Source organism: Lithobates pipiens, unplaced genomic scaffold (genome assembly GCF_037356315.1).
Source record: "Lithobates pipiens isolate NorthernLeopardFrog02 unplaced genomic scaffold, aLitPip1_a1.2 Scaffold_8, whole genome shotgun sequence".
Lineage (NCBI taxonomy): Eukaryota > Metazoa > Chordata > Amphibia > Anura > Ranidae > Lithobates > Lithobates pipiens.
The window spans coordinates 554,740,375-554,765,273 of NW_027507903.1; the positions used below are offsets into that span (position 1 = coordinate 554,740,375).

Sequence of the window (24,899 nt, forward strand, 5' to 3'; positions counted from 1 at the left end):
TCCGGCAGTAAAACGCCGCTAAAAATAGCGGTGTTTTACCACCGACGCCATCAGCGGTGTGGTGTGAAAGGGGTCTTAAATGGATTTTAGTGAAAACACACATACCCAATTTTTGGTGAAATATGAGAAATGGGGTTGCATCAAGTAAAGAGAGATAACAAAAATGCAAGCCTTACAATTGTGCGCACCTGTGAAATCCTCCCCAAAAAAAAAAAAAAAAAAAAGGACTATGGTACTCAAAATTCTCCATAAGCAGCACTTTAAAAAGCTTTTTAGGCTGGATTCCCACTTATGCATTTTTATTGCTTTGTGCATTTTTCAGATTTGCACTACAGAACGTGTTCCATAGGCAACCATGTTAAATGGACTGTAGTGCAAATCTGCAAAAAGCACAGGTGGGAATCCAGCCTCACAGGTCAGTTATGCAATCTGTGTCAACACGGCTTTTAATTTATTTTTATTTCATTTTTTTCAGCATTTGAAGAACTTTTTTTTCCTTTTCTTCAATCTTATTAGCAACACAAGTGGGCTAATAAGCCCTCTGTGATATCATGGGCAGGTGGCAGGTCCTCTTTAGACCCCAAATGTCTCCCATGTATCTCAGTGCTATTAATCAAGCACCGATTGTGCTCTGGCTCGAGGTTTCCAGAGATCTATACAGTACTGGTATAAAATTACAACTGCACCTTTTTATCTCTGCTACATAATCATTCAGCACCACCGATTGTCATCTCTTCCTACACATATGGATTTGGTTAGCATCACCCTGTTCTAAACTTTGCAACACTAATATAGTTGTTCAGAAACAGCTTCCTATAAGGAAAACCTATGTTACCTTTTACTTCTTTCCTGCAATCAACACCCCCCACTCCAGTGTAATGAAAGTAGTATCATTCAATTACATTTGCCTCTACACAAAGCACTATGGTATTGTCTGAGCCATAGACAGCACCAGGAAATACCTTTTACTGAACAGCTGCATTTTACATCCCAATGTCCACTCAATATACACCATACATTAACCAATCATTTGCCCATAGACCACATTAAACCGCTATTATTCCCGGGCGCAATTATTGCAAAATAAATAAATAAAAAAATCTGCCCATTCTGGAATTATGTGATTTTTAAAAAATAAGCTGCTGAATACCTTATTTTATAACGGCGCTTACATGGCCAGCCGCCTCTTTTCCTGTCTGACAACAGTGGGGGGGGGGAATCTTTCTCAGCCATATCCCCTGCTGTAGCTGTCAGATCAATAGAGGCGGCCCGGTCATGTGAACACCGTTCTAAAATAAGGTATACAGCAGCTTATTTTTTAAAACACATACACTGGGGCACATCATTTACTATAACAGGAGATTGTATCAAGAAGACTCTGGCTTAACAACCACTTAAGCTGCAATATATAACATTTTAGTTATAATACTGCTTGAAAAAAAATTAAACAAAAAACAACGTATAAAGAAATTTAACAGGTACATGAAAAAACAAGTCTAAATACACTGTAACATTCTATCTGTGCTGCTGCAGCAATAGTCAGCACCCTGCTGTAAGTCCGGGTGATTTTTCATGGTAGAATAGCAGAGAAGATAGACCAGGACATACAAGGTACACCCAAGGTACTTAGATGAAGGTCATCAATTGGTTATAGGGCTCTGCCAATAACGAGTATTGGCACAAGTATCGGTACTCATCCAAATGCACCGATACCTGAAACGGATACTTTCAGGCTCGGTTCTTTGAGCTGTCAGTGGGTCTCCCCAGTGTTAAAGAAGTCTGGTAATTGGAGCTGTCAAAAAAAAAAAAAAAGCAGCCGGCAATGTTTATTAACAACATTGCTCAGTCCTGAAACACAAATAAAAATAAACATTGTTTCTTTTTGTATATTTGTTTCTTCAGCTGCAGACCAAAGGGACGAACAAACCCCTTTATTTACTCCAATCAGCCTTAAAGCGGGGTTCCACCCTAAAGTGGAACTTCCGCTGATCGGAACCCTCCCCCCCTCCGGTGTCACAATTGGCACCTTTCAGGGGGGAGGGGGGTGGAGATACCTGTCAAAGACAGGTATTTACACCCACTTCCGGGCATAGACTCCCGTGGGAGTCTATGCCTCTTCCTGTCCTGCCGCGCTGTCTGCTGGGACACACACGGGTCCCAGTGACAGCACGGACAATTCCTATTGCGCTGCGCGACTTGCGCATGCGCAGTAGGGAACCGGGAAGTGAAGCCTATTCGCTTCACTTCCCGATTCCCTCACCTAGAATGGTGGCGGCAGCAGCCGAGAGATCGATCGGCCTTGGCATCGCTGGACCCCGGGACAGGTGAGTGTCCATTTATTAAAAGTCAGCAGCTGTAGTATTTATAGCTGCTGGCTTTTAATATTTTTTTTTCCCCAGTACAGTTCCGCTTTAATTAACTCCCTATTCTCCTCCATTTAATTATTATTTTCCTGCTCTTTCATTCACGTCTATTTTAGAAATGATAAACAATTTTTTTTTTTTGCTTGCAAATATATTTTTACATATATTTTGAAGAAGTAGAAGAAGTAGGGTACTCATTGGAAAAAATAAAATGGTATGGGTGCACACCTAATGAGTTAGTTTCCATTCTCTATCCAACTCTAATATACACAAACAATTCCATTTTAATGCAATTCTGAAGTTTTGGGAACGCAGGGCCTAAATTTTCATCTGGACTGTACAGAGCACATGCATTCATTTTTGCTTGTGACGTACATCATGCTGCTTTTTTCATAAACAGAGCATATTGTATTTGGATAGGTTTCAGCTGATTTTATTCTGATATACAAGCCAATGGGAACGAAACGAATCATAAAACATCTCAACTGCAACCCTCTTCACCCTGATAGTATGTAGCATTTGACTTGCTCCTGCCTGGCGGTATTTACAAGGGTAGCGGGGATCATACTCAAATGCTGCAGGCAAAGATCACTGAATACAGACAAATGGGCTTGGAATTGCTCAGCCTTATAAACAGGCCCGTTGGATCTCTTCACCAGGACACTGTCCTATTAACAATTTAAGAGACTCAATCACAACTATTTAATATTATACATCGCCATCCAGCCCAAATATTCAGTACATCTCAATTTCCTTTACTTCATAATAATTCAGTACAGCCCCATTTTAAAGTGCATTTTCACAAACTTATTCAAGCACCTCCAATTATTCCCTCACCTTCCCCATTGATCATAAAGAAAGTCAATTTTACATCCCCATTACTACAGAATTATTCATTCCCTCATACTAAACAGTGTTCCAGGATCACTCAGCACCTCCCATTCTAAATCTACCTACAAATGAGTAATTAACACTTTCAAAATCTCCTTTAAATACATAAAGCAGCCATTCAAAATTCATATATATCTTATACCTGTTTAACCAGCCAGTACATTTCTAGCTCTCTCCCCACATTGCTGAACCACTTCCATTTTTTAATCATTGAGACCACCTATTTCTCCTTCCCCTACATATTCATCCACTCCCTCCCACTATACATACAGTAAATACCAGATACAATTATAAAAATTAAATACACCAACATTGATAAAATAAAAAATGCCTATGAATTTTTTTTCATAAAAAACTGCAAAGCATTGCAGGTGTAATGCACAGGTGTGTACAGAGACTTAGTTATGGGGCTGGAAGAGTCAATGGATTACAAGTATGGTGAGGTCATTGCAATTGTGCTCCATTGAAATCTACAAGTCCTTGTGGTGGTGACAGATGGGACTTGTAGTCTTTCCATTTACAGATCCCTAAAAATTAATTTGTGAATGGATGCAGCAGTGCAGGCTGAGCCACGCCAAAGATTCAGCCCTTAAAGCGGAGTTCCACCCTGAATTTTTTTTTCACATTTTCCCAGTCCTTGATTAATAATGAAAAACATTTGGAGTGTTGCTAGGTGGTGGCTACTAATCTGCCACTTCCGGCTCTGCAGCGCTCCACATCACTTCCTCCCTCACCTGGGAAATGCATTTCCCAGGAGTCAGTAAACAGGACCGGGGGGGGGATTTAAGGCGGATCCTTCCTCCGTCACCCGTTGTCATGGCAACTTGATAAACAATCAGCGATATGGCCTCCGCAGCATCACGCATGCATAAGATCGAGAAGCGAGTGTTGGCTACCCAGCATGCACCTCTCGATCGGTTATCCAGAAAGAGGTTGGGATTGGGCTTCATATGCCCACACTCATGGAAAAAGCTAAATCGTAAGTAAAAAAAAATAAATAAAAATTATGGATTACTTTTTAAAAGTTGGCAGTCGGTGATGTATCAAATAGTGTCCCCCATCAGATAGTGTCAGCCCGGTACTGCGCAAGCGCAGTACGGAGGACAAGGAGAAGCCGAACATCTCCAAAGATAAACGGTGCCTGCGCAGTGAGTCCAGGTTCAAGCCCCACCATCCAAGTGGACACAGAATAAAAAAATTGCAGAGTGAAGCGAGCCCGCGAGGGGCCCCGTTACTATAAGCAACCGTACGTCCACTCGGATGGTGGGGCTTCAACCTGGACTCAGAGGGCAGGCGCCATTCTTCTTCAGAGACTTTCGGAGTCTCCTCCTCCTCCTCCGTACTGCGCCTGCGTAGTACGAGCGGACACTATTCGATGGCCAGATACTTTTTGACAGAACACCGGAACTCTTCTTTAACAATCCATGTCTCTTTCATCTGCTTAATCATTCAGCCCCCTCTACTTTTTGTCCCTCCCTCTCAGGATTCCCTCACCCACTTTATATCTCCCACCCCTGCACAATCATTCAGGTTTTCCTACAGGTCAATTCCCTCTGCTTTATAATTGAGCCCTCTCCATATTATATTTGCCTCACATAATAACCATTCGGCACCCCAAATCCACCACCCTTCCCAATTTAGTCTACATTTTCTCTTATGTTTAGACTCCTTTATTAATTCACTTTTCTGCAACATTATTCACTACACATTTTTCAGTCTACTCGCCCATGTTATTATCCACAATTACACTTCACCACTCTCTGCCTCATTTTTTTATTTTTTACAATTGGCAATTCACTTGTCCTTTCACAAATCAATCTGTACCCTACTGCACTTCTCTCTTCTCCAAACGCATTATCATTTTGCTCCAGGATAATTCAGCACTTCCCCATCTTTTCCTTCCCTGCATAGTTATTCGGCACTCCCATATCTTATCCTTTTCTTTCCTGTTCCAATAAATCAACCTCCATATCTCACCATTTATCACCTAACCTGCTCCATAGATTTGTATAGTCATCAATAACCTTGGATAGTGAAAAGCACATACTTCACCCTCTCCACATCCTTTATGAGAAACCCAACATCATACTAAAAAGAGGCACCTCTGCGCCCCAACGTTCACCTGCCTAGAGCATCAGCTTGAAAAAAATAAACATTCCTAGCATTTTCAACCATACACAAGAGATGCTGAGCTTTCCTTTCTGTTAATAAACATGCACATCTAAGAGACTGTACATCTGGGCCCATATGCCTATAAAGAGTTATCAGTTTTAAAAATATTGGATGAGGACGATTGAAAACAAGTGTCAATAGGCCAGAACTTCAGTCCATGCTTAAATTAAAGGGTAGAGCACGGTTTTGTGTAGAAATTTATTTCCTGTGTTGAAACATTACATCAAAAGGCAGTAGTAATAGAAGTAACCTTAACCTAATTACATTTAGTCTGCACTATTTTTCTCTTTTTTTTTTTTCTTTTTTTTAAACGTGTTTTCAGACAGACAGAAGCTGTTCTGCAAATGTGAGATCTGTAACCATCAGACCAAAAATTGCTCATAAGGAACTTTTTATTTAGCCACAAGCAATTTGTGACATTTCAGTGCCATGCAGAAAAGTCATTTAATAACCCAGAGATCACACCATCTGATAAGGTGCAGTGGGAAGGGTTCTTCTCTTTTAAGCAAGCCATTCCATTTAGTTTTTTCTCTTTTCTCTTTCAGGCTGAACGAGAAAATCAATCAATCCACCACATAAGACAGTGTGGATGGAGGAATCTCCAGTGCCAACATTGTACGCAATGATGCCACAATGTGACCACACGCCGAAGCGCTGAAGAGAAGAGGATTCGGGGGAGGCTTTGGGCTCACTTACATGTGCAGCCCCTCTAAAAGGTGATCAGCAGTATCACTTTTAGGAGTATTTGACAGGCAGTTTAGAGACTGCATAAATGCCTGTGTAAACCATTGAAAGCCCACAGCTCTATGCCATAGCCACAAACATTACACAGCTGGGGCCCATCACTGGAATGGGTCACATTGGGTGGTAGCCCTGTTGTATAAATTTTTTTCATGTAGCAGTGCAACTGCATGTACTAAAATGCCCCTGCCAGCCATGCAAACTTGTGGATTCGCAGTCCATAAAACCAAAACTCAACCGTTTTTTGCATAGAATGCATTAAGATAGAAACCTTCCACCTTTACAACCACTTTAAGGCTCCATGCACACCAAGGTTTGATTCACACTTATGCATTTTTAGTGCTTTTTGCATATTTGCACTACAAAACATGTTCCATAGGAAATAGGGGGTGCAACGGAACAAATAACTGACGAATCGGAGATCTAATTTTTTTTTTTTTTTTTTTTTTTTTTGGATCAAAAAAAGAAACCCACACACGACAAATCTTGTTACACCCACCGGAGTTTTAGATTTCACAGTTTCAACACAAAAACTGAGTTTATATGCTTAAAGCGGTTGGATACCCGCTGAATTTTTTTATTTTTTTGTTCACCTGCACCGCATACTAGCTCATTATGAAATACTTACCTTAGAACGAGGCCCCGACATCTGTCCCGATCCACACCGAGGGAGCTGACATGTTCCCTCTGCGTTTCTTCCAGGTATCACGGCTCCAGCGCTGTGAGTGGCCGGAGCCACGATATCGTCACTCCCGCGCATGTGATTTCTCTCCAGCAGTGTCTGGCATCTGCGGGCTTCCAGCCGGGAATCCCATGTGCGCATGCGCCACTGCAGTCAGCGGCACATACCGAGGGGAATATTTTTTTTTTTTTTTTTTTTTTACTTACAGGTAAGCCTTATTATAGGCTTTCCTGTAGGTAAAAGTCCCCAATTTGGCTATTCAACCACCCTTTAAATACAGTATGTGTAGATACGATAGACTGTTTAGATCTTACATTTTAAAAGCAGTAGCAAACCTGCTGACCTTACATGGTTGCTAATGTAACAGAACACCTCCGATTTTCACATTTAACTATTAGCAACCATGTAAGGTCATCAGGTTTGCTGCTGCTTTTAAAATTTAAAGCGGGGTTCCACCCTAAAGTGGAACTTCCTCTGATCGGAACCCCCCCCCCTCCGGTGTCACAATTGACACCTTTCAGGGGGGAGGGGGGTGGAGATGCCTGTCAAAGACAGGTATTTTCACCTACTTCCGGGCATAGACTCCCGTGGGAGTCTACGCCATTTACTGCCCTGCCGCGCTGTCTGCTGGGACACACACGGGTCCCAGTGACAGCGCGGAGATTTCCTATTGCGCGGCGTGGCTCACTATCATTACTGTGCAGGAGTGTGGGGTGTAGCAAGATGGCAGCAACGAGACGTCACTTCCTGACAAGACACCGGCCGCCAGATGTACTAAGATGGCCGCCACTCCGGAACTAGGCCGAAGCCTTTCCTAAGCCACGCGATCAGCGGAGTGCACCGTGGATCGCGTGGTGTGCCGATCCAAACAGGGTGCAAAAGTAAAAGGAAAAAAAAAAAAAGTGAATCAAGCCTGAAGCTCATAAAACAGCCGTTTTTCAGAGTTTGGACATTTTTTTAACCACTCATAAACTCCTCTGTAGGTTATCCTATGTGTCCATGCACACAATGGACATTTTTGGATGTTTATCAGCAGTGGAGTTTATATGCCATAAAATCGCATTCAGGAGTCGTTGTGACCACAAAAAATGACAAACGCTCAAAAACGTGGCTCACCAGCATTTAACGTTTTTTGCAATAGCGTTTTTCTATCTATATATCTCTATCCACACACACACACACACACACATATATACATATATAATCCCCCTTCAAATGGGTCAAAAAAATTAAAAACCACTGGTGAGCGAAATTTTTGAGCATTTATCAGTGTTAGAGCGTTTTTAAAGCTGAAAAACGTCTCTTAGAACCCACTAGTTTTGGGGGTTTTTTTACTGCTCAAAACTGCTATGGACACATAGGATAAAAAAAAAAGTCTGAAGCAAAAACCAGCTGTAAAAAAATGGCAAACGTTCAGTGTGCATGAGGCCTGAAAGACTCACTGCAAACAGGCTAGCCTTTTACTACAAAAGAAACTTATTATAGGTCTCCTTCCTTCCAACCTATTCACACTGTATACCGAGATGCACATGCAATAGATGGTTCAAATTTTACCCAATTATTTTGCTACATTTAGCATTTGAACATGTGAAGGCATCATGTGACAACAATCACCATGTACACACTCATATCTCTAGTTGATGGCCCAACAGTCCATAGGCTATTTCAGCTAACCACTTCCATCTGAATATTCTCACAAGCGCTCCAATTTGCAGCCTATTCTCCTACCCTTCCCATCCCCCGTTACCAAAGACGGGAGCTGGCCTGTACACACGATCTGAAAATTATACGAAAAATACCGCATTCAAATAGATTATTGTACAATTGGATCATTAGTACACAGCTTTCGATAGCCGATCACAACAGTTCTTTGGACAAGCACGAAAATTATTCTCGTATGATACCAGATCATACGATTTTCGTTGAATCAGTAAAGTTGTCGTCCAAAAACACAATCCAAATACACAACACATTACACAACTTTGGAATTTTTATTCTGTCGTAGGAGAATTTTCTTAACTTTGATAACCTCTTCAATTTCTACTTGCGACTAGCAAGTGAAAAGAGTCTGAGTATCTGTCGTTCTTTTTTTCAAATTGTGTGTATGGGACATATGACAATTCAGCCACTGTGCTGGGAGCGTTAACCACTTAAAGACCGAGCTTCTGAGATTTGGTGTTTACAAGCTAAACATTTTTTTTGCTAGAAATTTACTTAGAAACCCCAAACATTATATACTTTTTTCTCTAACACCCTAGAGAATAAAATGGAATAAAATGGCAGTCGCTGCAATACTTTGTCACACCGTATTTGCACAGTGGTCTTACAAGCATATTTTTTGGGGGGAAAAAAAAATACACTTTTTTAAATTGAAAAATAAGACAACAGTAAAGTTATATTGTGAAAGAAAATGTTACACCAAGTAAATTGATACCCAACATGTCACGCTTCAAAATTTCACCCACTCGTGGAATGGCAACAAACTTTTACCCTTAAAATTCTCCATAGGTGACGTTTAAAAAAATAAAAATAAAAATTCTACAGGTTGTACGTTTTGAGTTATAGAGAAGGTCTAGGACTAGAATTATGGCTCTTGCTCTACCGATTACCTCACATTTGTAGTTTGAACACCGCATACATATGCGGGCGCTACTCAAGTATGCATTCGCTTCTGCACTCGAGCTCAGTGGGACAGGTCGTCTTTTAAAACGTTTTTCTTATTTTAGCTTTTATTTTTACACTGTTCTTTTAAAAAAATAAAAATAATAAAAAAATAAAAAGTGTCACTTTTATTCCTATTACAAGGAATGTAAACATCCCGTGTAAAAGAAAAAAAAAAAGCATGACAGGACCTGTTAAATATGATATCTGGGGTCAAAAATACCTCAGATCTCATATGTACACTAAAATGAAATAAAAACACATTTTGACATCACTTCCACCCTGCAATGGCATGGAGATGGGTAGGGGCCATCTTCCCCTCACTCGTCTCCATACCAGGCCAGGGAGAAGACCCGATTGCCTGCACCACTACCAATGGCTCCGGTAAGTGGCGTAGGGCACCGGGGGGTGGGAGGGGCCCCTCTCCTGCCACCAATAAAAGTGATCTTGCGATGAATCCGCTGCGGAGACCACTTTTATCTGAGAGGACCACTCACTGAAGAAGAAGAGGATACCGGGGTTAAGGTAGCTAGCTGCTGCCATAACAACGATATCCCTCTTCAAAATGCTGACATATCGGAGTGGGCCAGTCCGCAAGGGGTCGTAAACCCTTACATAGGCCCAGTGAAGAGACTATCCTCAGGTGATACACAGATGAAACAAATCCTCCTACATATCTGCAGTCTTTTCGCTACATCCGATCAAAATTCTGAATTTTTAAGCTTGCGAGAGTTCAAAAACACAGAGGGTGGAGAGCTGAGGTTACACTTTGCAGAGCTCAGGTAGGATCTGCTGAGAGCTGATTGGAGGGAGGGGACACATAATCCTTCACACAAGAACAGAGCTGAGGCTGGCAATCAGCTGGAGATCCCTCCCGTCACCATTTCTCTCAGACCCCTTTCACACCACACCGCCCATTGCGTGGGCAGTAAAACGCCGCTATTTTTAGCGGATTTGCGGAGCATTTCAGCGGGACGCTTTTACCCCCCGCTAGGGGTCGTGAAAGGGTTAAAACCGCCGGCAATACGCCACAATAGCGGCGTTTTGCCAGCAGTATTACAGCGCTGCCCCATTGATTTCAATGGGGAGCAGTAAACACACCGCTCCTTCCCCGCTCCAAAGAAGCTGCTGGCAGGACTTTTTCTGATGTCCTGCCAGCGCACCGCTGTAGTGTGAAAGCCCTCGGGGCTTTCACACTACACACAATGGTGTAGCTTCTTTAGAGCGGATTGCAGGCGCTATTTCTAATGCTATAGCGCCTGCAAAACGCCCTGGTGTGAAAGGGGTGTTAGTGTCAGGAAAACTTGTCTCCGAAACCGCCCCCAAAGTCAGTTGAACTTGCACGATTTCATTCCCGCAGTCAGCGTGAACCTGGGCTCAATGAACTTTACTGAAACGTCACAAGTGACATTTGTTACAGTTCTATTCACAGCATCAGTGTTGTGATGGTTTAAATTCCAACCAGCTGCATTGAAAAATAAAGAACTGAATGCAATTTTTTTTTTAGTGCCCCGCATGAACTGACCTCATAAGAAATGAGACATTTTGCCTTAAGTGTTGCAGCTGTGCAAGAAATACATCCGGTGTGAATGGGCCTGCATGGTTCATGAAGCTCAGCCATGTACTGCAGCTTACATTTAAAAAGTGTATACGACTACAAAAGCCATCATCTGACAAAGATCGCTATGTAACTTGCTCTTCTGTTGATGGTGGTCCTAAAATCTATAGGCCATTTCAGTTGGCTGCTTCCATCAGAGCTTTCTCACAGGTTCTGCCTTACAGCCTATTCTTTAAAGAGCTTGTTCCCACCAGAAAGGGGCACTGATCACACAGCTGCTGGCACCAATCCTGGAACTTTGTATGCTTTACTTTTTTTCACAGATCTTTGAAAGGTCACAAGTGACCTTTCAATATGGTTTTATTCACCGCAGTGGTGTTGAAATGGGGTTTGCACCACAACCCACTGCATGCGTACACAAAGAAAAAAAATAAGAAGATAGAATGCAGTACTTTTTCGGTCCACACGAGCTGTGCTGTGACCTGACCCCATAAGAAATTAGCAATACTTCCTTGCTTGTTGGCACTGCACTGGAAATGGCTGCCAGCGTAATCACAATGCAGTGCGATGTATGGTTAGTGAAAGCGGACCCCGCCACATGTACACTGCTGGTAAATGGATGTTCAGAGCCAGTTGGACGCTTTTTTCAGTTTCCCCTGAACTCATCCAATGTCATCTTATGTGTACACAGGTTCGTTTAACCACTTCAGCCCCTGAAGATTTGGCTGCTCAATGACCAGGCCATTTTTTGCACTGGGCACTGCATCGCTTTAACTGACAATTGGACAGTCGTGCGACGCTGCATCCTTTTTTTTTTTTTTACCCACAAACAGAGCTTTCTTTTGGTGGTATTTGACCACCGATGCGGTTTGTATTTTTACGCTATAAAGAAAAGAGCGACAATTCTGAAAAATAAAAAAGCACAATATCTTACTTTCTGCTATAATAAATATCCCGATTAAAAAAACAAAAATTCCCCAGCTTAGGCCAATATGTATTCTTCTACATATTCTTTGGTAAAAAAAATAATAAATTGCAATACGCGTATATTGATTGATTGGCACAAAAGTTACAGCATCTACAAAATAGGGAATATATTTATGGCATTATTTTTAATTTCTTTTTTTTTTTTTTATTAGTAATGGCGGCGATTTGCGATTTTTATCGGAACTGCAATATTGTGGCAGACACACATCGGACACTTTTGGGACCAGTGACATTTATGCAGCAATCAGTGCTATAAAAAAATGCACCGATTACTGTATAAATCAGTGGTCCTCAACCCTGTCCTCCCTGCCCACTAACAGGCCAGGTTTGCAAGATAACTGAAATACATCACAGGTGATATCATTTGCTGCTCAGGGATTACAGTAGTCTAGTCTGCATCTCCCCAAGGTAATACATAAAACCTGGCCTGTTAGTGGGCCCTGAGGACAGGGTTGATGACCACTGGTATAATTGATACTGGCAGGGAAGGGGTTAACACTAGGGGGCGATCAAGGGGTTAACTGTGTTCCCTCAGCATTTTCTAACTGTAGGGGGATGGGACTGACTAGGGTAGGAGAGAGATCGGTGTTCATACATAGAAAGAACACACGATCTTCTCTCCTCTAAGAGAACTGAGATTTGTGCGTTTACAAACACATCCCCTTTCTTGTTCTGTAACTAGCAATCACGGGTGCCTGGCACTCGTGCCGGCTCCGGGGACACGCGTGCTGCTGTCTTAAAGAGCCGTACAGCTACAACGGCTCGCACAGGGGAGCCTACCTGCCGAAGTATAACTGCGTCAGCTCCGGAAGCCGTTAAAGTCATTTTTAGCCAGTTGTGTTTATAGGCTTTTCCTTGAGGGCAAAAAAATAAAAATAAAAAAAGGGGGGTTCATTCAGATGCCGATATATCCGCCAGACGGGCCTAAACGCAGTACCGGTGTTTAGGCGCATTTCTATTTAGAAGCGTTTTTAAAAGGTGCCCTATTTTATTTGCGGGTCTGATGATATTATCTTAAATAAAACGCTCCTAGATGCAAACGCGGCTAAACTGACGTTTTTAATCACCGGTTTCAAGCTGTCAACAAAAACAAACATTCAGAAGAGGTTGCCTGAGCGTCCCGTGCACATCAGGTTGGGCAGATTTAATAATGCAAAATTGTGGTAAAAACGCACTACATTCTTTTCATTTCTATAGAACCAGAAAAAGCACTGTTTTGCATTTAATAAAGTCCCTGACCCTTTTTAAAAGCGCAGAGGCACAAAAATACATTGAAGTGAACATGTTCCATAGTAACACGTTAAAAATAGTGTCCTGCGTTTCTGTAAAACGCATTGGTGTGAATGTTAGTGTTATTTTTGTGTTTAATAATTATTTTAGTTTTTATAATTAGTGTTTTTTTTACCATGCAACAAAAATGCACTGAAAATACAGCAATGTTTAAAACTCAACTGAAAAAACGCAACTGACCGGTGTGACGCTTTCCATAGGATTTAAGGCTGGGTTCACACTGGAGCGGCTACGAGAACCGGATGTGATTCGCACCGCACTGCAAATCACATCTGATCTCTGTGCGATGCGAGTTCAGCCATACAGACAGTATGGCTGAATTTGCATCGCACCCGCCGCAAACTCGCACAGGACCCTTTTTTTGGTCCGCAGCAGAATCGGATCGCATGGGTGTTCACAGTTTGCAGATCGCACTGCGATATGTGAACTGATCTGGGGGTGTCATTAAGGTTTCACTGACACTCCCAGCAGTCCGCATAGGGCAGTGTAAACTGCCGCCGGGAAGCATGCAATGCGGGAACCCGCCGCGGATTCATGGCGTTACCGCATCGCTTCAGTGAGAACCCAGCCTAAAGGGGCAAAAAAAATTTCTTCTGCTTTTTTTTTTTTAACTGAAAAACTGATCAGTGTGTAAAGGCCCCAACTACGTTCTTTTGAGTCACATATAAAAAAAATTCCCAGGTGGCCAGGGATGAAGATGCATTAAAAAAAAAAAAAAAAAAAAAAAAAAAAAATGCACTACGCTTTGCATCAAGTTTTAACACAACATTAAAAATCAGGCTAAAAACAGGCCATGCATTTTCACAACAAACGTATGCGACTTGCGTTTTGAAAGGTCCAAATCACATGACAAGTAACACCTTACTCTCGGCAATGGAACTGTTCAAATCGGTGTGCCAATTATGCCCTGCCGCTCCAATTTGAAAAAAGCTCCTGCACTATTTTTGCCAATTTCAGGTGCAACTTACATAGACATCTGTGCATCAAGATGTCTACCAAGGCGCACCTAAAGTCTCACTAACATGCGGCTTTGAAATTGTGCGATTTCAAAGTCAGATTTGGTGTAAAAAGGACACGTTGGACTTTGCTCCTGCCTCCTCCCTTACAAATGTTTTTTTTTTATTTTGTTGTTTTTTTTTACCTGCAAAAAAGGTGTATTTTATTCTTATTTTTTCAAAAGGTAAACATTCATTAATAATGATAAAAAAAACAAAAACATTTGCATCATTATTAATGAATAAGTTTACCTTTTGAAAAAATAAAATGCACTTTTTTTGCAGGTAAAAAAAATAAAATAAAAAGTGCATTATTTTTTTCTAAGCAGCCTGCTGAGCATTGCACTCACAATCAGCAGAATGCGGTGCAATGCCGGGCTCCTGCAGACTCTCAGGATAGCGGTCTGTCCTCAGGTAGGCAGAGCGCAGAACCAGCTCACCAGCACCATCAGAGTTTATCGAGAACTACAAGCCATCAGCAGCCATGGAAGACGTGTAATCTTTTCATTCACAGGAAACTGTGAATGAATGACACAGCCATGTTTCCTCCCTGTCTTTGTGCATGTGCGGCAAGTTCACAGGCTCCACCAGGACCCAAAGGCCAGGTGGGTACATCTGTCTCTTACATGTAAACATGTGCGAATACAAAAGTCATCACATGACAACCATAAGTGCCCCTCCACCTCTCATTGGGCACCCCTACAATCTAGAAGACTTTTCAGTTGGCCGCTTCCATCAGAAGCTTCTCACAAGCGTTGCGGCCGGCAGAGTGCTAGGGAATCAGCAGATGGTTCCCTGTCATATCAAATCTACACACAGCACATCCCTCAATAGTACTGCCACTGGTCACATTGCTAAAGGGGGGGGGGTGACGGGATCCCGAGGACGGGTCACATTTCGGGAGGGGGGTGATGGGATCCCGAGGACGGGTCCCATTTCTGGGGGGGGGGGGGGGGGGGGGTGATGGGATCCAGGGGACGGGTCCCATTTCTGGGGGGGGGGGTGATGGGATCCAGGGGACGGGTCGTGATGGGATCCAGGGGACGGGTCCCATTTCTGGGGGGGGGGGGTGATGGGATCCAGGGGACGGGTCCCATTTCTGGGGGGGGGGGGGGGGGGGTGATGGGATCCAGGGGACGGGTCACATTTCTGGGGGGGGGGGGTGATGGGATCCAGGGGACGGGTCACATTTCTGGGGGGGGGGGGGGTGATGGGATCCAGGGGACGGGTCACATTTCTGGGGGGGGGGGGGGTGATGGGATCCAGGGGACGGGTCACATTTCTGGGGGGGGGGTGATGGGATCCAGGGGACGGGTCCCATTTCTGGGGGGGGGGGGTGATGGGATCCAGGGGACGGGTCCCATTTCTGGGGGAGGGGGTGATGGGATCCAGGGGACGGGTCCCATTTCTGGGGGGGGGGGGTGATGGGATCCAGGGGACGGGTCACATTTCTGGGGGGGGGGGGGTGATGGGATCCAGGGGACGGGTCACATTTCTGGGGGGGGTGATGGGATCCAGGGGACGGGTCACATTTCTGGGGGGGGTGATGGGATCCAGGGGACGGGTCACATTTCTGGGGGGGGTGATGGGATCCAGGGGACGGGTCACATTTCTGGGGGGGGGGGGGGTGATGGGATCCAGGGGACGGGTCATATTTCTGGGGGGGGGGTGATGGGATCCAGGGGACGGGTCACATTTCTGGGGGGGGGTGATGGGATCCAGGGGACGGGTCACATTTCTGGGGGGGGTGATGGGATCCAGGGGACGGGTCACATTTCTGGGGGGGGTGATGGGATCCAGGGGTCACATTTCTGGGGGGGGGGGAGTGATGGGATCCAGAGGACGGGTCACATTTCTGGGGGGGGGGTGATGGGATCCAGAGAACGGGTCACATTTCTGGGGGGGGGGGGGTGTGATGGGATCCAGAGAACGGGTCACATTTCTTGGGGGGGGGGGGGGGGTTGGGTGATGGGATCCAGAGAACGGGTCACATTTCTGGGGGGGGGGGGGGGGGGGGGTGATGGGATCCAGAGAACGGGTCACATTTCTGGGGGGGGGTGATGGGATCCAGAGAACGGGTCACATTTCTAGGGGGGGGGTGATGGGATCCAGAGGACGGGTCACATTTCTAAGGGGGGAATGGGATCCAGAGGACGGGTCACATTTCTAAGGGGGGGGGATGGGATCCAGAGGACGGGTCACATTTCTAAGGGGGGGGGGGGTGGGATCCAGAGGACGGGTCACATTTCTAAGGGGGGGGTGGGATCCAGAGGACGGGTCACATTTCTAAGGGGGGGGTGGGATCCAGAGGACGGGTCACATTTCTAAGGGGGGGGTGGGATCCAGAGGACGGGTCACATTTCTAAGGGGGGGGGGGGGGGGGGGGAGAATGGGATCCAGAGGACGGGTCACATTTCTAAGGGGGGGGGAATGGGATCCAGAGGACGGGTCACATTTCTAAGGGGGGGGGAATGGGATCCAGAGGACGGGTCACATTTCTAAGGGGGGGGGGGAATGGGATCCAGAGGACGGGTCACATTTCTAAGGGGGGGGGGGGAATGGGATCCAGAGGACGGGTCACATTTCTAAGGGGGGGGGGGGATGGGATCCAGAGGACGGGTCACATTTCTAAGGGGGGGGGGGGGGAATGGGATCCAGAGGACGGGTCACATTTCTAAGGGGGGGGTGTGGGATCCAGAGGACGGGTCACATTTCTAAGGGGGGGGGGGATGGGATCCAGAGGACGGGTCACATTTCTAAGGGGGGGGGGGATGGGATCCAGAGGACGGGTCACATTTCTAAGGGGGGGGTGTGGGATCCAGAGGACGGGTCACATTTCTAAGGGGGATGGGTATCCCGAGGACGGGTCACATTTCTAAGGGGGATGGGTATCCCGAGGACGGGTCACATTTCTAAGGGGGATGGGTATCCCGAGGACGGGTCACATTTCTAGGGAGGGGGATGGGTATCCCGAGGACGGGTCACATTTCTAGGGAGGGGGATGGGTATCCCGAGGACGGGTCACATTTCTAGGGAGGGGGATGGGTATCCCGAGGGCGGGTCACATTTCTGGGGGGGCGACGGGTCACATTTCGGGGGGGGTTTGATAGGACCCCGAGGACGGGTCACATTTCTGGGGGGGGGGTTTGATGGGACCCCGAGGACAAGTCACATTTCTGGGGGGGGGGGGGGGTTGATGGGATCCCGAGGACGGGTCACATTTCTGGGGGGGGGGGGGGTTGATGGGATCCCGAGGACGGGTCACATTTCTGGGGGGGTTGATGGGATCCCGAGGACGGGTCACATTTCTGGGGGGGTTGATGGGATCCCGAGGACGGGTCACATTTCTGGGGGGGTTGATGGGATCCCGAGGACGGGTCACATTTCTGGGGGGGTTGATGGGATCCCGAGGACGGGTCACATTTCTGGGGGGGTTGATGGGATCCCGAGGACGGGTCACATTTCTGGGGGGGTTGATGGGATCCCGAGGACGGGTCACATTTCTGGGGGGGTTGATGGGATCCCGAGGACGGGTCACATTTCTGGGGGGGTTGATGGGATCCCGAGGACGGGTCACATTTCTGGGGGGGTTGATGGGATCCCGAGGACGGGTCACATTTCTGGGGGGGTTGACGGGACACCGAAGACGGGTCTCATTTCTGAGGGGGGGGGGTGATTGGACCCCGAGGACGGGTCACATTTCCAGGGAGGGTGATGGGATCCCGAGGACGGGTCACATTTCTAGGGAGGGTGATGGGATCCCGAGGACGGGTCACATTTCTAGGGAGGGTGATGGGATCCCGAGGACGGGTCACATTTCTAGGGAGGGTGATGGGATCCCGAGGACGGGTCACATTTCTAGGGAGGGTGATGGGATCCCGAGGACGGGTCACATTTCTAGGGAGGGTGATGGGATCCCGAGGACGGGTCACATTTCTAGGGAGGGTGATGGGATCCCGAGGACGGGTCACATTTCTAGGGAGGGTGATGGGATCCCGAGGACGGGTCACATTTCTAGGGAGGGTGATGGGATCCCGAGGACGGGTCACATTTCTAGGGAGGGTGATGGGATCCCGAGGACGGGTCACATTTCTAGGGAGGGTGATGGGATCCCGAGGACGGGTCACATTTCTAGGGAGGGTGATGGGATCCCGAGGACGGGTCACATTTCTAGGGAGGGTGATGGGATCCCGAGGACGGGTCACATTTCTAGGGAGGGTGATGGGATCCCGAGGACGGGTCACATTTCTAGGGAGGGTGATGGGATCCCGAGGACGGGTCACATTTCTAGGGAGGGTGATGGGATCCCGAGGACGGGTCACATTTCTAGGGAGGGTGATGGGATCCCGAGGACGGGTCACATTTCTAGGGAGGGTGATGGGATCCCGAGGACGGGTCACATTTCTAGGGAGGGTGATGGGATCCCGAGGACGGGTCACATTTCTAGGGAGGGTGATGGGATCCCGAGGACGGGTCACATTTCTAGGGAGGGTGATGGGATCCCGAGGACGGGTCACATTTCTAGGGAGGGTGATGGGATCCCGAGGACGGGTCACATTTCTAGGGAGGGTGATGGGATCCCGAGGACGGGTCACATTTCTAGGGAGGGTGATGGGATCCCGAGGACGGGTCACATTTCTAGGGAGGGTGATGGGATCCCGAGGACGGGTCACATTTCTAGGGATGGTGATGGGATCCAGAGGACGGGTCACATTTCTAGGGATGGTGATGGGATCCAGAGGACGGGTCACATTTCTAGGGATGGTGATGGGATCCCGAGGACGGGTCACATTTCTAGGGGGGTGATGGGACCCCCAAACCATCAGGGGCATTGGTGACGGATGAGCGATCTGTGATTGGACGATGATCAGATCCTGCTGTATACACTACACACATCCCCTCCCCCACCATCACCTTCAGTTTGTTCCATTCTAGATCCGGGTGTCTCGGACTTCAGCCACAGGAACCCACGGGTGACCCGAAAGGGGGAGGGGCGTCAGCAAATTCGGGTACGGTGACGTGTTTTTTCAGGGGGGCCAGTCCCTCCGGGTGTTCCCGCCCGATCACAGCCTGGATGGCCTCGTCTCTATTTTTCGGGTGAGTCCCGTATGGAAGGGACACAAAATGGCGGCGGCGGTATTATTCGGGTGTCTCCTCAGGTCACGTTACACGGGAAGGCCGGCTCCGGACGGTATCAGGCCCCTTCCTGGGGGGATGACGCCAGACCCGGGCCTGAAATGCGGGCTCTTTCGGGTGTTTTATTGCCTCAGGCCGATTCTGCAGAGGTTTCGGGCGTCGTGCGCGGCTCCCGGCCTGCCGAGTCCCCCTCCCTCCCCCCCGGGTACGTTCTAGTCTTTTCCGGGTGTGTCCGGGTCACCGCTGCCCGCTTCCTCTTCACACAAAAGCCGCCCGCGCGCCCCGGCAGCGCCAGTGAGAAAAAAAATCCCGAACGGAGATTGGCTGCGAGGCCGCGAAGGGGATGCCGGGTGTTGTAGTTCCCCTCAGCGCTGCGAGCGGGATTGTTGTCATTAAAGCTTGAGGGACACAGAGCGAGCGTGGTGCCAGGCTAGAGCGGCCCCTGTCGGACGGAAGACCGTATAACCACACATTTTCATAGCCACTATAGGCCTCACAAATTCCACCCCCTTATGTTAATCCATACCGGGAATACTTGCATTCCTCTCCTACATGTAAAAATCACCATTTTTTTTTTGCTAGAAAATTACTCAAAACCTCCAAATATTATTTATATATATTAGCAGAGACCCTAGCGAATAAAATGGTGATTGTTGAAACTTATGTCACACGGTATTTGCACAGCAATCTTTTAAATGCATTTTTTTGAAAAAACAAAACAAAACGCTTTTATATATATATATATATATATATATATATATATATATATATATATATATATATATATATTTAGCGAAAAAAATGGCGGTCGTTGCAATTTTTTATGTCACATGCAATTTTTCAAATGCTGCTATTTTGCGGAAAAAAATAAATAAGATATTTACCCCGATTTTTTTATATAATTGTGAAAGATGATGTTACACCAAGTAAATAGATGCCCAACATGTCACGCATTAAAATTGCACACACTCTGTGCTTAAAGAGGAGGCCAGCCTACCCCTACAAAAATTAAAAGCTAGCAGCTACACATACTGCAGCTGCTGACTTTTAAAAATAGGACACTTACCTGTCCTGGAGTCCAGCGATGTCTGCAACACAGCTGATGTCACCGCCATTGTGGGTAAGAGAACCTGGTAGTGCATCATTACGGTGGGGGAGAGGGAGGAAGAAAGAGCTGAGCTGCTGATGTAATTTGCGATGGCCCGGACTCCCGGAAGTAGGCGCAGGACACCTTTCAAAGACAGGTATCCGCTCCCCCCAAAAGGTGTAGCTTTATATTTGTAGGCAGTGGCTCTCACTACTGCCCATTGTTGTAACTGTTGTATTTTTGCAATTGAAATAAAAATAGAACTTAAAAAAAATCCCCATAGGCTACATTTTAATTTTTTTTTACAGGTTACCAGTTTAGAGTTACAGAGGAGGTCTTGTGCTAGAATGATTGCCCCCTCTCTAACGTTTGCAGCAATATCTCACATGTGTGGTGCAAGCACAAGGGGACAAGGCACTTTAATTTTTTATTTTATTTACACTGTGCCTTTCATTTTTTTTTTGGATCACTTTTATTCCTATTAGAAGAAATCAATCAGACCCCAGATATCTCCTCTACCCTGGAAAACATGAGGTAAAAAAAACCATTGATCTCCGCTTTCCAGATAAAAAAACAGGCAGTGTTAACATATGCCTATGCGGAAGTGATATTATGATGTCGCTTCCGGCCTCCCAGGGTCATAGAGTTGGCTGCGGACCATCCAGTCCATGGCCGGATCTATAGTAATCCGGCGCCACCCCTGGATCTGTTCTCAGTGTCCCCGATCACACAGGTGAGCCTAGAAAAGCACCGGAGGGTGGCGGGAGGGGGGAATGACCTCTTACCACCTGTAAAAACAATTCAGCGGCTGAATAGCTGCTAGGGTGGCTTATACATGTGAGGAAATCGCCGGGTGAAAGGATGGATATCTGAATGATGCCTGTAGCTGCACCCATCATTCAGATATCACCACTTCAGCCCAAGGACATCATATGATGTCCTACGGGTGACAAGTGGTTAAAAAGGAACTGACAGCTCCCGCACGCATGCACAGGAGTGACGTAATCGTGGCTCCAACCGATGACAGCACCGGAGCCCGTAATACCCGGAAGTAACTCTGGGAGCGATGTTGGCCGCCGGAGAGGTGTATGGGGTCGGCTGCAGGGGCTTTGATCTCAGGAAAGTAATTCATAATGAGCTAGTATGCTATGCATACTAGTTCATTATGCCTTTGTCTTGCAGGTTTTTTTTTTTTTTTTGTCCTAGAGTTTACAACCACTTTAAAGCAGATCACATAGCACAGGGCTTGTGCTATGTAATTTGCCCCCTCTAAACTGTGAAAAAGAAAAAACCTAAACCTACCACTTCCTGTATGCCCCTCTCTAAACAGACCACGATAACCAGGGCAGCTCCGCCCTGATCACTATGTTCGAAGTGCCTTCCTCAGTGATAGGCTGCTGCTGTCCCCTCTCTGTCTGTCTCCACTCAGTCCCCCCCGCCGCTATCATTAAAAAAAAATAAACCTATAATTGTCACTGCCAGCCCCTCTATTAGAGTCTGGCATAGCACACTGTGTTAAGCATTTTTTAAAACGAGTGTTGTAAATATCGATTTTTAGCTGTGTTCAGGCTGGTCACGTGACTCGCGGTGGCTTTACAGCTATAAGACGAGGATTCTGCGGAGGAGAGGTGTGGTCATGTGATCTCCCCAGCTAACGTCAGAGGGAGATCAAGGCCTCTCTCGTAGAAGCCATCTGTCTGAGTTGGAAAGTGGCCGCGAGTCATGTGGCCGGCCTGAAGACCGCTAAAAATCTGTGTTTACAATACTCGTTTTAAAAAATGCTTAACACAGTGCGCTATGCCAGCCTCTAACAGAGGGGCTGGCATAGACTTTTACAAATGGGTTCACAAACCCTTTAAGCCAACTGCCATGTAATAAAATGGTTACATTGTAATTTGCTGCTCCAAACACAGCAGGTTACAATGTAATGTCTATCTGTCTGTGTATCAAACCTTTGGGGTTGGTTTACAAAAGGCAAATAGACTATTCGCTTTGCAACAAATTCTGTTGCCTTCTATAATGCAATCATGCGTAGGCAAAAATGCATTTTTATTTCCTTGCACATGATCGGGTATTTTTTCCAAAGATACATTTCATCACATTCACTAAGGTCTAGGTTTTGTAGTTCCTTTTTCAAAATGCAACATCCCTTGCAATGTCAACAGTCTATTTACCTTTGGCAAATCAACCCCTTTGGATTCTCCAGCTAATATAAAATAAATGTAAAAATCTATTTGGAAGAGCGGGAACCTGTAATGGCCTTAGGCTCCATGCACACTGGGCTTAAAAAAAATGTCTGTTCCCTTCTCAGAAAAGAAAACGCTCATATAGATCGTTTTTTTGTACATAGTTTAGGCGAGTTTAGGAGAGTTTTGCGGGTTTTTTTTCTGCCAGAAAGCTCCAATCAGAAACGCACACCAGAAGGGTTTTTTTTTTCCTGCCTCTAAACGTTAAGTTTAAAATATTCCTGTAATCGTCCTAATGTGCATGGACACATAGGATAACATTGAGCTGCTTCTACAGGCAGGACACAAAACTCCTATAGGAGCAGCGATTTTTAAGCCCACTGTGCATAGACCCTTAGTATGAAATTCTACAGAAACATCAGGAAGAAATGTACTGTAGAAATACAAATTAATAATTAATAACAATAATGACCACAGCAGGTGTGAAAACTCAGTAACACAAGAGAACTTTCAAGAGAAAGCACAACACTTACTTTTCCCTCTTTGACTTTCAGTAACTTAATTTCAGTTCAACCAATAGAAGGGGGAAAAATTATATAATCTTATATACACAATCGTATCCCATAGCTCCCAACTGTCCCTGATTTGGAGGGACTGTCCCTGATTTAGAACAAAATCCCTCTGTCCCTCTTTCCTTCATTTGTCCTTTTTTTTTCTTCTTCTGATCTATATGGTCGTATAAAAAATTCACTATTTATCTTTCAAATTTGTTTCACAGCGCTAAACCTTTCATCCAATTTCTAAATTGCTGCATTTGAAAATTTCAAAAGCCAATATAAAGCAATAGTAGTAATAAAAAAAGCACATGTGGGTTTAACTAATCATTTTTTGTTTAATTCTCATGGTAGAGTGTGTGATCTATGCCTACATAGTTTTGCTAATAAGTGTCACTCATTCCCATCTCAAAAAGGTGGGAGGTATGTAGACCCATAGTTAATCCAGATGAAGACAAAAAATACCTCAATTAAGCATGATCAAATTTGCTCCAACAGGTGATAAAATGAATGGCCCCTTAGTGGCCAAGTAGTTATTGAGTCTCTAACTGAGTTCAGCAGCCCCTTACATCAGTGGACTCTTGGCACAATGTCAAGGATGCAGTCCTGCAGATGAGTTCAGGGCATCACAGCCAGTCCTCCTAACCAAGGAGGCTCTGAACCCATTACAGCCAACTTTATGTCCAGCTCGGAGGGCACTTTATCCAAGTCGTTCACCCCTGCCTTACTCCAGGCCTTGTCAGAGTCAGAAGAAGATCAATCATTCATTAGGGGGATTAAAGTGGAGCTCCACCCAAAAGGTTAAGCCCCCCCCTCCACTGCCACGTTTGGCACTTTTTGGGGGCCAGGGTGAGTCAGTACCTGGTTTTGACGGGTACTCACAGCAATCTGAGCCTGAAGTTTGGTCCCCCTCCTTCCCCCGCAGTCTTCTGGGACACTTCGCAAGTCCCCGAAGACTATGGGACCATTCACAAGGCTCAGCACAGCTCGCACATGCGCAGTAGGAAACCTGTTTCCCTTTCTAGAGATGCCGGCACCTGCACTTAAAGCTGATTGAATAATCAGTTTGAATGAAAACATCGCTGGATCCTTGGACAAGTAGATGTTCTTATATTAAAAGTCATCACCTACTGTACATTATTTGTAGCTGCTGACTTTTAATTTTTAGGGGGGAGGCTTGGAGCTCCTCTTTAAGCAGACCCGGAATGGATGACCCTGATGACTGCCTTTGCAGTAAGAAAATACTCCCCGTTTTAAAGATATGGCCATGGTTTATTCCTGGCAGTGGTTTATTCCTGGTATGTTTCCAGGAAAGATGTCAACAAATATTATATACTCCAAAGTCTTCGCAGCTAAGCGAAACTTCGATTCTCGCAACCTGAAAGTTGACCAGTCGCTATCTTTTTCTTCACATGGGTCTGGATTTGGGGCTAAGTTTCAGTTGCATAAAGGTTCAAATATTCCAGCTTTCACCAGGAGAAATGTGAGCATGTGAGCAGTTTGTGGCATGTTGCAGGAGGTCAGCTTTGAAGTTTCACCCTGAGGAGGAATAACTTTCACCAGTGAGATCTCACGCTGATCCTGGATTTTCTTGCC

At 45.8% G+C, this 24,899-nt stretch overlaps 1 protein-coding gene across 4 annotated transcripts in view; it reads right to left on the reverse strand.

Moving 5' to 3' along the window:
- NSD3 (nuclear receptor binding SET domain protein 3) overlaps positions 1 to 19,862 on the reverse strand; it is a 203,464-nt gene extending 183,602 nt beyond the window's left edge. For all 4 annotated transcript variants that reach the window (XM_077469942.1, XM_077469941.1, XM_077469940.1 and 1 more), the window contains exon 1: positions 19,255 to 19,862. The gene's annotated coding sequence lies outside the window, so the exon portion shown is untranslated. The remainder of the gene's footprint in view (positions 1 to 19,254) is intronic.
- Between the last annotated feature and the right edge of the window lie 5,037 nt (positions 19,863 to 24,899).